Source organism: Diachasma alloeum, unplaced genomic scaffold (genome assembly GCF_001412515.2).
Source record: "Diachasma alloeum isolate Michigan unplaced genomic scaffold, Dall2.0 Dall_scaffold_00424, whole genome shotgun sequence".
In the NCBI taxonomy this organism is placed as follows: Eukaryota; Metazoa; Arthropoda; class Insecta; order Hymenoptera; family Braconidae; genus Diachasma; species Diachasma alloeum.
Genome location: NW_021680563.1, coordinates 479,198 through 493,130, shown reverse-complemented (window position 1 = coordinate 493,130; position 13,933 = coordinate 479,198).

The window sequence follows — 13,933 nt, the reverse complement described above, 5'->3', positions numbered from 1 at the left end:
TCATCAGGGTTAGTAACTTCAGCATTCGAATGATTTTCAGTATCATCGTCTTCAGATTCATCGCTAACAAAGTTGATTTTGTTTATGTGCATCAAACTAATCTCACCAGCTATTGACTGAGTGAGGGGAGTTATAGGAAACTCGATTTTTTACTATTATAATATACGTATAAAAACTTACTTATGTGATGAACAAAAATGAAATGCCCATCATCCGCTGTGACAATTTAGCCACTCTCGTCCAACATAGGCTTATAATGGAAATTTTGGTTATCCACTCCAAGATGCTGTTTACGTTGATCGTAATGATGCACTGGTTAAGTTATTCATCGCTTATTCAGTTTGAATGTTTCCACTACCGCAGACTATCGAGTTCAATGCATAGACATGAAACTAGAGGACTATTTTTGAACCGTCGGTAAAGTAGGTTATAAGAGGAATCATGCTTAGATAAAGTGATTTCCTACAATTTACAATTTTAACCAACGAGAAGCAATCTTCTAAAATGCAGGACCAATCACCGAGCACGAATTTAGGTTGTCATATTCCATCATTGTTATACATACGGAACCCTCGTCTACGGCGTCCGATTTGGGTATCAAATGACTCACATTACCGCCAAACTCTAATAAATTTTCATCATTCATCTCTCATCTCTCACAAAATAATTATCCTTAGCAATTCCCAGGTAGGCATTCACCATGAATTATTGCATCATTCCGAAATTACAGATTATTCTTGAACATTTTTTCTCCAGCATGACAAACTCAGAGGAAGATGAAATGGCTGACACTGCACCATCGAAGAAACCTCCACCAAAAAGAATTAAAATAATTCAGAAATTCCGAAGTGACTGGTTACAGGGTAACCGATTCAAGTATTGGCTCGCAAAAGATCCAAATGATGTGAACAAAGCAAAGTGTAAACTGTGCAATAAGATCATCATTGCTGATATCTCAGTCTTATTCACACATATAGGGCTTCTTCGAAGCATGCAGCCAAGGAGAATCCTATAGCATCCAAAACTCCAAAAATAATGAATTTTATGAAACCAGTGGACTGCAATTGAACCACAGAATTGGACACCGAGGTGACCAAAGCTGAGATCCAGTTGACAGGTTTTTTTGCTGCACACAACATTACTCTCAGTTTATTCGATAAATTGATCTTTACTTTAAAGAGTGTTTTTCACGACTCGCAAATTGCTGGGAAACATGCTTTGAAAAGGACAAAAGCAACTGCAGTCATAACGAATGTGATAAGTGGTTGAGAAGACTGAACCAGGAGAAAAATTGAAGTAATCAAAATTTGGTATTCTCACCGATGAGTCAACTGATATATCAAACACAAAATCGAGCTGCATTATAGTTCGTTACTATGACGAGTCAGAGAAGAAAATTGTGAGTAAATTTTGGGAGCTATCACAAGTTTTCAATGAAGATAAGTCTGTGGTGAGTGCAACTGCAGAACATTTTTATAATTTACTCATGGAGAGCTTCAAAATGTGAGGAATTTCAATGGAAAATATCATTGGTTTTGGATCTGATGGCTGCAACGTAATGATGGGGGAGCACAATTCGGTAGCAAGCAGACTCAAGCGAGATTTTCCATGGATTATTATCTGCAAATGTTTATGCCACTCACTGCATCTGGCTGCCAGTGCAGCATGTAAACACCTCCCTCGAACAGGTGAAGATCTGGCTCGGAACGTGTACAATTTTTTTCATGCCAGCTCAAAAAGATGATCTGCTTTTACTCAGTTCCAAGTTTTCACGGATTCGCCTACATAAGAAGAAGTTACGTTGTTTCCAATGATTTGACGAAGATAAACCCCCAGGACTTTTCACAGATACTTCCAATTTCTCAGATGTATTTGGGTGTTCACGTGATGACTGAAATGACGAAAGATGTATTTAGAAAAAGGAAAGACTTGAGAGAATTCTTTCAATGCAAGTGTAGAGACTTTCTGATTCAGGCATGTCTGGAGATTAAAAGCGTTATGAATTTGGAAATCCTCTCCTAGAGAGAATCCGGATCTTCAAAACTGATGCAGCCCTGTCTCATCAGACAAGAGATACTGTCCCCTCTCTACTCCCATTGATGTCTACTCTACCAAAAATCTGCCAAAGTTTTGATTATCAAGTGATCGATGATGAATGGCGTAAACTGCCTTCATACATCTTCAAAGAACACTTGAGTAAATTGGAGACTGATGCTTTTTGGGGGACGTTGCTAACTCTACAGAATGATGATGCCGGAGGTGGATATTTATTCCGCAATTTGGCCAAATTCGTACTACACACATTATCCCTACCACACTCCAATGCTAACAGTGAACGCATTTTCACCAAAATCAATCTGATAAAGACCAAGACGAGAAATAAACTAATTGTCCGAACGGTTAATCGTCTTGTTTTATCCAGCTAGAGAGTGTTAGCTTCTGGAGGATGTTCTCAATTCGAACCATCAACTGAAATGTTGCATAGGATGAAAAGTTCCACCTTGTATGGCCAGAAGAACAAACCAATCACTGAAAAATTATCTATTGAGTCTCAAGCTTCTACATCTTGCTTCAGCACACCTCTCACTAACATTAATACAAACCTAGTTATTGCGACGCAAACAGTCATTTTATTCATTTGATTTATCATTTTGTACGTCTATTATATCGTTTGTTTTTAAAAATATTTCTAAATGCATATTTTCTAGAATATTTCTGAGACTAGTCAAGTAAGACCTTTTATTTTTTCTTTTCTACAAAGATTTCTTTTAGTACGTAAAACTCCCAGAAACTAAAAACCAGACACTAAACACGCAAATGAGTTCAATATATTTTTCTCTCTCACAAAGACACCTTTCAACTTGACGAGAAATGTAACAGTTTATTTCGTCACAGTCAGGTCCTTCAGACCATTTGTTACTTTGATGACAAACACGTGTTGGAAAACTGTCTGGACCCATGGGCCTAAGTCAGTAACCGAGCAACCGTGATGAAGAACACTTCTCCGGCTATCCAATTTTTCACAGTCAAAATAGCTCAAATCCGAATTTAAGTCAATTTGTTAATCAAATTATTTTTTAAAATAATATTTTTAGTGACTTTTGATTATTAGTGTTAAGTAGACTGTGTACGACCATTATTTTGGATTATCAGTGTTTTTATCGAATGGAGAATTTATTCGTTGACCATGTGAAACTAAGTGAAAAAATTTTGCATTTAATCTAAAAATAAAAAAATTATTTGAGTGAATTGAAATCAGTGTCTCAAGTTTTTCTTAATGAAAATTCCCCTTCATATGAGACTCATCTTCGGTTTAAGAAAATTTGGGATAAACACTAGTTGACGGACAAATTAGTGAGGATACTGACGGCGGTATGACGTTTATTTAGTTGATAGTCTAAGATTGTTGTTCAATTCCTAATACACATGCCAAATATGCAAACATATATTCAAGTTAAGTAATAAATAACAGATTCTAAACCCATCGTGTCAACATTTTTTAATTTCCTTCACTTTTTAGAGGGCTCTACTTTATCATCCTTTGATACCATAATTCTAACGCAGATACCAGAATTTTTTGGTGGGGATACCAGAATCTAACCTCTCGAGTCTGGCAACATTGACCTGTTGTCGCCATTGCGGACAAGGTGACCGATATAGTTGGTACGGTAGAGAGGGCCCTGAATGAACTGGCAGACAGTGTAGCAAGGGGCAATGCGGAGAGAGCTAAGCTAGCTCCGGATATATTGATTTCTGGTCTCCGTTGGCCCTCTGGAGGGGATCTAAAACAGCTTGCGGTATCAGTTCGCCAGGTGGTACTGTCTTCGGTGTCGCAGAAGAATGTGACGGGGGTGCGATTGCTGCGTAGGAATGCCTCTACAGTTTGCGCGCCTGCTACTGCCTCGACGTCTCGGGGTGAGGGTGGCTCTACTACTGCTGAGAATGAGCGGCCACCGCCTCTGTTGGTCAGCATGTCCTCAGGCGCGTTGGCCCATGAGGTCATCATCGCTAAGCCTCGTCATGGGAAACTCCATACCTCGTCGATTTCTCCAGAGCAAGTGGCGGCTTCTGGTGCTTTGGGTACATTTCAGCCAGCATTGATTAACATCAATGAATTCCTCCCAGTAAAGGAGGCTGCTGAAAAGAAGGGCTACATCACATTCATGCGAGACGGATCAGTTTTCATCAAGAGGAAGATGGAAGACACGGCGACCATTATCTCTTCCGCTGTAGAATTAAAAAACTCTTTAGCCCGCTCTCATTAAATTGTGTTTCTCTTTCATCTGCTGGCTCTTTTTCTCTACCTCATTCGTCCTCTCTTCACCCTCTTTCATCCTCTTCTCCTTCTTCCTCCCCCGTCCCTAACCCTATATCTACATGCGCCTCCTCTCCCTCGTCTGTGCGTGTTGCTTTGGAGTCTTTGCATGGTGAGGGCTTACGGGTGTGCCACCTAAACGTGAACTCCTTGAGGGCCCATATTGAGAGGGTTGGATTCTTTTTGGATACTCATCCTCCATTCCATGTGATAGCGAAGTCCGTGACGAAGCTTGTCCCCTGCGTTGAGGATGACCCTGTTTCTCTTGAGGGCTACAGGCTCTTCAGGCGGGACCGCAACACGCATGGCGGTGGAGTGGCTTTATTCATCAATAGTTGTTTTAGAGCTCATGTCCTGGCATCCTCTTCTCATGTGTGGACGAAAAAACCTGGGCTACCTGAGTATCTCTTCTGTGAGATCGGCTGTCACGGGTTTCCACCAATCTTTGTTGGTGCAGTTTATAGGCCGCCTCATGCACCGTTCTTTGAGGGCTCAGACTTCTTGCCCATGCTAGAGGGGCATCTCCGGGATTATAGTTCCAATGTTGTTCTGGGTGACTTTAATGCTGACCAACTGTCGTCTAGCGTTGATGCGTCGATTATTCGTACCATCTGTATTGATAATAATCGTCAGCAGGTGCCGCATGGAGCCACCCATCATACACACGGCTCTGATACCTGACTGGACCTCTGCTTGGTTGACTGTGAGGACACTCTTGTATCTCACTGGAAGACTGAGGCATCTTTCGTCGATGGGCATGATCTTATTAATGCGACCTTACAGATTCCGCTCGGGAATCTGAACGGGAGCAGTTCTGCCGACTCCTTAGCTCTATGCATTTGCGCCAACCTTTGTGAGGTGATGTGCTCTGCGGCACCGATTAAGGTAGTGCGGGCATCCGCCAAACGCAAGCCTTGGTTCACGGATCACATTATTAGCCTTATCGCTGAGAGACATCGTCTGTACAGGGTCTACAAACGGGTGCGGAGTGGGAGTGCCCTTAGGGATTATCGCACAGCAAGGGATTGTGCACATCATGAGGTGGAGGATCCACGCCAGACTTTTTTCTATGGTCACCTGCAGTGCCTCACTGATCCTGCCCACATATGGAAGGAGCTGAAGCATTTAGGTGTGGTTGCATGGAGTGAGGGGACTGAAGATTATGACCCGGGGGCATTGAACGAGTATTTTGCGGGAATTTCTTACGATCGTGGCGACCCTCGCTGGATGAGTTTCTTGCCTCATTGCCTTAACCTGCGAGGGGCGGCGGGGGGGATTCTCATTCAGACTGGTAAGTGACGATTATGTGCTGAGTGCTATCAATCATTTCTCCTCGGAGGCTAGGGGATGGGACAGTATCCCCAAATCGGTAATCAGGGCTGCTGTCCCGGTCCTCCTGCCATTCCTCGTTTCGCTCTTCAATGTGTTCCTTTTCACTTGCTCGTTTCTCCCTTCATGCAAGAGGTCTCTGGTAATTGCCCTTACCAAGGTAAAGAATCCTTCCTTGGTTAGCGAGTTTAGGCCTATCTCCTTGCTGTGCTTCTTATCTAAGGTCTTGGAAAAGTTGGCGTGTTCACAGATTGTTGAGTACCTAGCTGAGGGCCATCACCTTGACCCGTTATAGACTGGGTATCGCCCTGGTAGTAGCACGCAGGCGCGACTGTTGAGGTTGGTTGATGACATTCGTCTGGGTATTGACGCTCGTCATCTAACAATGCTCTTTCTATTCGACTTCAGCAAAGCGTTCGACTCTGTGTGTCATGTGTGCTGCTTCTTTAGAAGCTTCTTGGGCTAGGTTTCTCAGGTGGCGCCGTCAGGTGAATAGCGTCCTACCTGAGTGGGCGAACCCAGGTCACTTTGGGCGGGGTATTGAGCAGTCCTCTCCTCGTCGCTTGGATCGTGGTATGCTGCAAGGGTCCATCCTTCGTCCCATTCTCTTCAATATATTCATAAATGACGTGTGCCAGGGACTTGAGCCTGGCATTCGTCATTTGATCTATGCGGATGATCTCCAGGTATACGTACGGTTCTCGCGATGTGAGTTCGATGTAACCATAGCTAGGATGAGCCGTGTTGCCAACAACGTTTTGGGCCTCTCGCAACCGCCTGAAACTCAACGTCTCCAAGACAAAGGCAATAATGTTTGGTTCGTCGTTCTTCGTGAATGACATATACTCATTGCCTGATCTATCCATTAGCGTTGGTAATTCTCCTGTGTTTTTCGAATCCTCTCTCCGTAGTCTTGGTGTTACTCCTAATAGCAAGCTCCCGTGGCGTGAGCATATGCAGAGTGTCTCAAAAAGAGTCCACTCTGTGATGTATCGCCTTCGCTCCTTCAAAAATAGCACAACTTTCGAGCTACGTAAATACCTGGTTGAGGCTTTGGTGTTTCCCCTAGTGGATTACTGCTGCCTTCTTTACGGCGGGATTTCTGGGGAGCTGGCCATCAAGAAACAGCGACTTATCAACATTGGTAATAAATACGTCTTCGGATCAAGGAGAGATGAGCACGTCACCCCTTTTCGGATACGGCTTGACTGGCTGACGTGCGAGACACACCGTACCTATTTTCTAGCATGCCAGACTTTCAAGATTCTTAGGCTGGGTAGTCCTGACTATTTAACCGATTTTTTCATAGTTGACCGGTCTGGCAGGCCTGTGAGGGGTGACGCCAGTTCATTGCTGATTAGACCCTTTCGCACTGAGTCGCTCTGGCGCTCGTGTCATGCTTCGGCGGAATATCTATGGAATTCGCTTCCGGCCGAGGTCCGTGAGTTGCCCACGCTTCAGTCCTTCAAGGCTGCAGTTAAGGGAAATCTTAGTGAGGCCGTTTGGCAGTCGTGTTCTTTTTCGTTTCCTCTTCCCTTTCTCTGACTTTTCGTCTCCCTTCTTTGTATCCTTTCCATCTCTCTCATTGTGATAGTTTGCCATATTTCTTTTACTGAGAGTCCGCGCCTCGTTAGCTGGGGTACTTGTTTGCCCTCTACCTTTGTAGCTCTAGATTATCTTCTCTTATTTTCAAATTATTGTGCTTATGCTACTTTACATGAATGTCTATCTTAAGTATACTCTTGTTATTTCTGCTATACGGTTTCAGCCATAGTTTCTGCACAACATAATGTGCAGTTAATAAATAAATCAATCAATCAATCAATCTCTCAGATTCGTGTCCTCCTCGTAGACAATACTTTTGCTTCTTTCTATCAGCTTTGGGTTGGGATCGCTTTTTCTTTCATTCTTAAAATAATTATTCGCATCTTTTCGAGTCTTTCGGATCTTAATGGATCATTTCAGAGTATTTAAAATTATTTTGAGTTACATTCATGTATCTTTATATTTATAAGAATTTATGATTTTGTATTAATTTTGGCAATAGTGGAATACGTCAGTACGATTGTATTTTATTATTGAATATCGACATTACTTATCACGTTTAGACTTTGAGACATTGGTTTATTGGTTTCTCGATCGATAATTAGCTTTGTTAATTGATGTTCTCGTCCACGAATTTACCCCTCTCTCCACGACCCTCTGAGCAACCGAGTAAATTTCGTGTCTTCGTAATCCGAATTTCTGCGTATGGTTTTTGTTATATTTCTTGTCGTTATTGAATTTGTGGGGACAATCAGTATTTAGTTTTAAGCAAATCCGGTTCCGTTTCCGGTTCGTCGGTTCCGCGTTGCTAAAAATCGGCTGGTGCCCTAAATATTCGAAGTAAGGATTGAATGAGCTGCTGATTATTCCTGGAGTCCAGTTTTAGCGTTATGGTTTATAGCGTTTCAAATTTGCCGGATCGCGAGAACGAAGGTCATGATTTAGCTGTGTTTGGATAATCGAGCATTTTTTTGGGTTAGGGTTTTTGAGTATTTGTTGAGGCTAAAGGAAAATCATTACAAATGGCGTCCAACGGGGGGCTCTCCTTAAAAAGGAGATCAGTTATCCGAGCTACCTCTTCCGATTAAAAATTTTAGTGGGGTAAGGTTGTTAGACAGGATTCAGTCATTTCCGCAATTCTGATAATTTTTGAAAATGTTGAAAAATTTTAATTGTTAAAAATTCTTGCAAACGATCCCTTCCATTACTGTAAATTCCAATGGAGAGACATGTGAACATGCGATATAAGCTCCCTTGTTTTGCTACCTCTTTTCTGTGAAAAATTTGCTATCTTTGGAATTATCGTGGTAAAATCGATAATTCCTTGCTACCTAAAAATTTTATGGTTCTCTGCTACCTAGCGTTGACGAGGATGAGTTATACTTCTGAGACAAATAACTATTTCTCAAGGATGAGGCATACCTTCGAGAAAAATAAAATTCCTCGAGGATGAGTCATCGGGCCGAAGTTTCTACCTTACGTAATATCGTACGATACCTTCGCTCCACCTCTCCCTCACGTGATGCGAGGGGGTGACACAAGAGTAGGGGTAAGCTCACTGGAGAGTTCCCATTTCTGTATATAAGGAAACTCAGGCGAGAGTAGGGGAATCACCCCCACTCCCGGACTACTGCTACGAAATTTCTGGGCCCCGTCCATCCGAGAGTTATCTCCGACGCTTACTTCGAATCGAATCGTCGAACTATTAATGCGTCCGTAGCTTCAGTGAGTCTCATTTACTCGTGAGTGTAGTGCGAAGTTAGAACAACTTAAATTCGTTCTTGATTCTATTAGAAATTAATTTCATTTAAGTGAGCAATTAATAGCATTTATCAATTTTCAGTGAAAATTAAGGGAGTCTAATTTATTTAAATATTTCTGCCTGAATTGTCACTAATTACGCTCCCTATATTCTCGCATCGCTTGGCAAGTGCCTCACGCTACCTTTTTTTTTCAAATTCATTACGAATTTCACTGCTTTCTATATCTGCTACCTATTTCCTACAATCTCATCCTTGGGAATTAATTCACTTCGGTTAACATCTCTTTGATTTTATTTCGTTTTCATTAATTGAATTTCGCTACCGTTTCCGTCCATATTTTCTGCTACCTTTTTTGGAAACGAGAATTATCATTATTATCATTACTATCACACCTCCATCGATTTCAGGCTAATTCAGATCGTTTAAAGCTCGCTACCTATCATTTCCTTTGGTAATTTTCCCTCGCTACCTAGTTTCTTTTTTTATCTCGCTACCTTTTCTAATTGTTCTTTCCAACTCGTATTTTAATTTATTGGGAAGATGACCGACTCGGGAAAGGGGTCGGATATCAATGGGAAGAACTCCAAAAAGGCGGGAAAACCGAAACAATAACCGATACCTCTCGATGAATCAAATTCCCCTGCTACTGCCACGACCTCCGCTACTGGAGATGACCGTATGATGCCAACAATTAACGTACAAAATGTCGATGATCAGCTTCCTCAAGATACCTTGAAAACTACACTAAACTACAACTAAATCACTGCTCGCACTATGGAAGAGAACGAACGGGTTAGGAATTACTTTGCGTGCATGAAAGGTTTGTTCCAGAGTACCAGACCCCAATGGCCCGAAACCGAACGCTTTCGCTATGCTCACTGGAACTTATTGTTCAGATACAAGGCTCAAATTCCCGAACTCCCCGCAACCGTAGAGCAGTTAGAACGCAAAGGTACCATGTACGAGAAGATTCTAGAGAGTGAAGGTCAGCGTAGACTACCTCCACGTCCAGAGGAATCACTTCGCCCTAGCTTTGCTTACCGTCCCTCTCAAGCTACCTCCAAACCATCCAACCGCCGTGGATGGAACTCCAATAAAACATTTAAAACCTATGGGTTGGGTGAAGCACTCATCAATGAAGCTCCCTACCCCGAGCAAGATGACGTTGGTCATGAGGAGGATGAACTCCTGGATATGGCAATGGAATCACGACGTAAGACGTTCGGGCGTAACACCCATCTGCCTTTTCATCAAGTCACTTCCAGGACTTTGACTCGAAAGTCGCTACCTTCTCAACAAATACCTCCCCAACAAGTAGCTTCTCAACCATTGCAGTCGCATCAGCTACCTTCTCAGCCGTGGCCCTACCGATAGTTATATTTACAACAGTTACACCCTCAGCAGTTACCTTTCCGATAATTGCCTGCTCAGCAGCTACCTAATTAGGCTAGACAGCTGGGACAAGCTCCCGCGGATGGTACTATTCCATCCACGTCCCAAGTTCCGCAACCCGCTCAGATCTATAAGTAAGTGGGCAGGAAGAAGAGGGCGAGACCGAACTCTCCGACTCATTATCCGGACTCCTGATTGGAGAGATATTCTGCTGGAATTGCGGTAAGGTTGGGCACAGACATCGGGATTGCACTGGCCCTCGGCGATATTTCTGCTACAAATGTGGCAAATCCGGAGTTTCCTCGATTAACTGCACACATTGTGCATCTGCTAACTCTCAGAATCAGGGGGGAAATTCGGGAAACGATCCCTGAGACGTCATTTGCCGGTAAAGGCGTCTCTCCCGGTGAAACACCCGGCACCAGTAAAGTTACCTCACCAAGCTCCCTCAAGTTGCGGATTATGTCCTCTTGAGAGTCGACAACCTTTGAGTGAGAGCTATCTGGAAAACACGCTACCTAGGCCTCTCGAACTCACTCAAACAGGGACAGATCCAAGAGACTTGACTGCTCCTGAACAGCTACGTACGGGAAGACATTCTCGTTAATGTTACCTCCGATAGTAAACTGCTCTTTTTTCGTATTGAAATCGAGATCTGTGGAAAAACGATCCATGCTGTAGTCGATTCCGGTGCTTCAAGGACCTTCGCTTGCCCAGCTGGCATCAAGCTATTTAATCAAGCTAAGCTACCTTCGCTACCTGTACCTCCAAAACGTATTATTTGCGTTGCGAGTCAAGTGGAATATGTTGATTCCATGATGAAATTCGAAGGAAAGCTAAGAGGACGCACGATGACTGCCTCAGCGTAACTTTTTCCAAAGCTAGCGGAGGACTTCTTATTAGGTCGAGATTTCCTACTCACCGCGCGAATTGTTATTGATTCCTTCGATCAAGTCTGGTTCTATCGAAATAAACCCGAGTAACGGTTCCCTTTCACACCGGTCGAGAGTGCCAATCGAGTAATCATATGTTGCGGAATCCGTACGTTAGAAAACGCCGAAACCGCACGTCTTCAAGAGGTTCTCGATAAGAACATTTCACCTCCTTCGACCGGAGCATTCGGGGTTACCTCTCGTACCTCGCACCACATTGACGTCGGTGACAGTCCACCTATTGCGCAGAAACTTTATCACGTCACTCTACAATTACGGGACGTCATGTGGAAGGAGGTAGATACCATGTTATAGACGGATATAATTGAGCCGTCCAAAAGTGACTGGTTCAGCCCCGTAGTCATGGGGATAAAACCGAATGAGAGATATCGCTTTTGCATCGATTTTCGTATAGTTAATGCAGTAACTAAGCGCGATGCGTATCCCACTCCGAATATGTCTGGCATACTGAAGGAACTGCGACAAGCTCACTATATAACTACCTTAGATTTAAACCAGGCATATTTCCAGATACCTTTAGACCCCGCATCTCGCGAGATCACCGCTTATGTTGTACCGGGACGAGGACTCTTACAGTTCAAGCGTATGCCTTTCGGGCTCACTAATGCTCCTGCTACCTTTCCACGTTTAATCGATAAAGTAATGGGGATTTCTATGTACCCAAACGTTTTGGTGTAACTCGATGATGTAATTATCATTACTCGTACGTTTGAGGAGCATCTTGTCTACCTGGAGGTCCTACAGAAATTAAAAGAAGTTACCTTAGTCGTGAACCGCGAGAAAAGTCATTTTTATTATTCACAAGTACGCTAACTTGGTTGCCCCGTGAATAGCGCCGGACTACAGATCCATCCCGAAAAAGTCGATCCTGTATTAAATTATCCCGCGCCAAAGAACTTGAAACAGCTACATAGATTTCTTGGTATGGCTTCCTGGTATAGGCGGTTCATACCTAACTTCGCTACCTGCGCTCAACCGCTAAATAAATTATTGAAGAATGATCAGGCATGGGAATGATCTAGTGATCAGGAACTTGCCTTCGCTACCTTGAAAGCTCGCTTGACTTCTGCTTGAACCCTAGCCTGGCCAGATCTGGATAATCCGTTTGTTCTTCAGAGTGATGCTAGTGGTTTAGGCCTTGGAGCCGTGCTCACTCAAGAAATAGATGAGGTAGAACGGGTAATCGCCTATGCGAGTCGCTCCCTAACCGATGCCGAAAGGAATTGGACTGTTACTGAACAAGAATATGTCACTGTGATATGGTCCATCAAAAAGTTACGTTGCTACCTGGAGGGCTATGCCTTCACAGTTATCACCGACCATAGCAGCTTGCGTTGGATAAATAACTTGAAGAATCCGACCGGAAGACTCGCTAGGTGGGCTCTCGGTTTAATGGAATATGATTACACTATCGTTCATCGTAAGGGGGCACTTCATCATGTCCCCGATGCGCTATCTCGAGCTCCAGAGGGATTACTTAATCCTGAAGAGGAGACTCTTGCTACCTTTCGTGAAATTCTAGCTACCTTCAACGAGACTAAAGATAAGTGGTATAAACGTCGATATAGAGATGTTCAACATGCTCCCTATAAGGTCCCTGATTATAAAATTGTTGACGATCAACTATTTATCCACCGTCCGAATCGTTTCATCAGTACCGAGTTAGAAGATTTAGATGTGTGGAAACTTGTGCTACCTAACGAGCTACGGAAACAGGCAATGAGAGAAGCTCACGAGCTACCTCAATCTGGTCACTTAGGTATCGATAAGACCTATCGACGAGTTTCTCTCAGATATCATTGGCCGTCCATGCTAAATAACATTACTACCTTTGTCAGTCACTGCGCTACCTGCCAAAAGTGCAAAGTGGAGTAGGCTGCTCCTACAAAACTCATGGGTCGACGAGTGATTGAGGAACCATGGACGACTATAGCCGCCGTTATTATGGGGACAATAACCCCTAGCAAATCCGTTCTTCGCTACATTCTCGTAATCTAGGATCTATTTAACAAGTGGATTAAAGTTGTTCCCTTGCATGCGGCCACTGGTAAAAAGATTCTCGAAGTGATTGAACACCAAGTTATTTCTAGATGGGGAACTCCCCGAGTATTGCTCACTGACAATAGCACTGAATTCATCAACCGTGACATTCGCGCTCTTGCGGAAATGATCGGAATGAAGTACAAGACAACTCCAGCGTATCATTCGCAAAAGAACCCCGTCGAGCGCGTCAATAGAGTCATCAAAATGATGCTGCGAGTGTTCACTGGAAAAAATCATAATCAGTGGGAAGCTCACTTACACGACTTTAGATTCGCATACAATACTGCTCTCCATAACTGTCTACAGAGCACTTCTGCTGTTGCTAACTTTGGTCGAGAACCGACTTCAGCTATCTCTTTGCGCCGCGAAATTGAAGGCGAAATCGAGATTGTTCCGCAGAATCCAGAAAAATGGATTGAACGTATGATGCGATTGGATTCCTTGCGACGAGTTTTCACTCGTGCGTTAACGGAAGCTCAGTATCGGCAAGCTCACTATTACAACCTGCGTCGCCGACATCAAGAATTTGAAGTCGGAGATGTTGTTTTGTGTAAATCTCACCCGCTATCTAACGCCGTGAAACAATTCTCTGA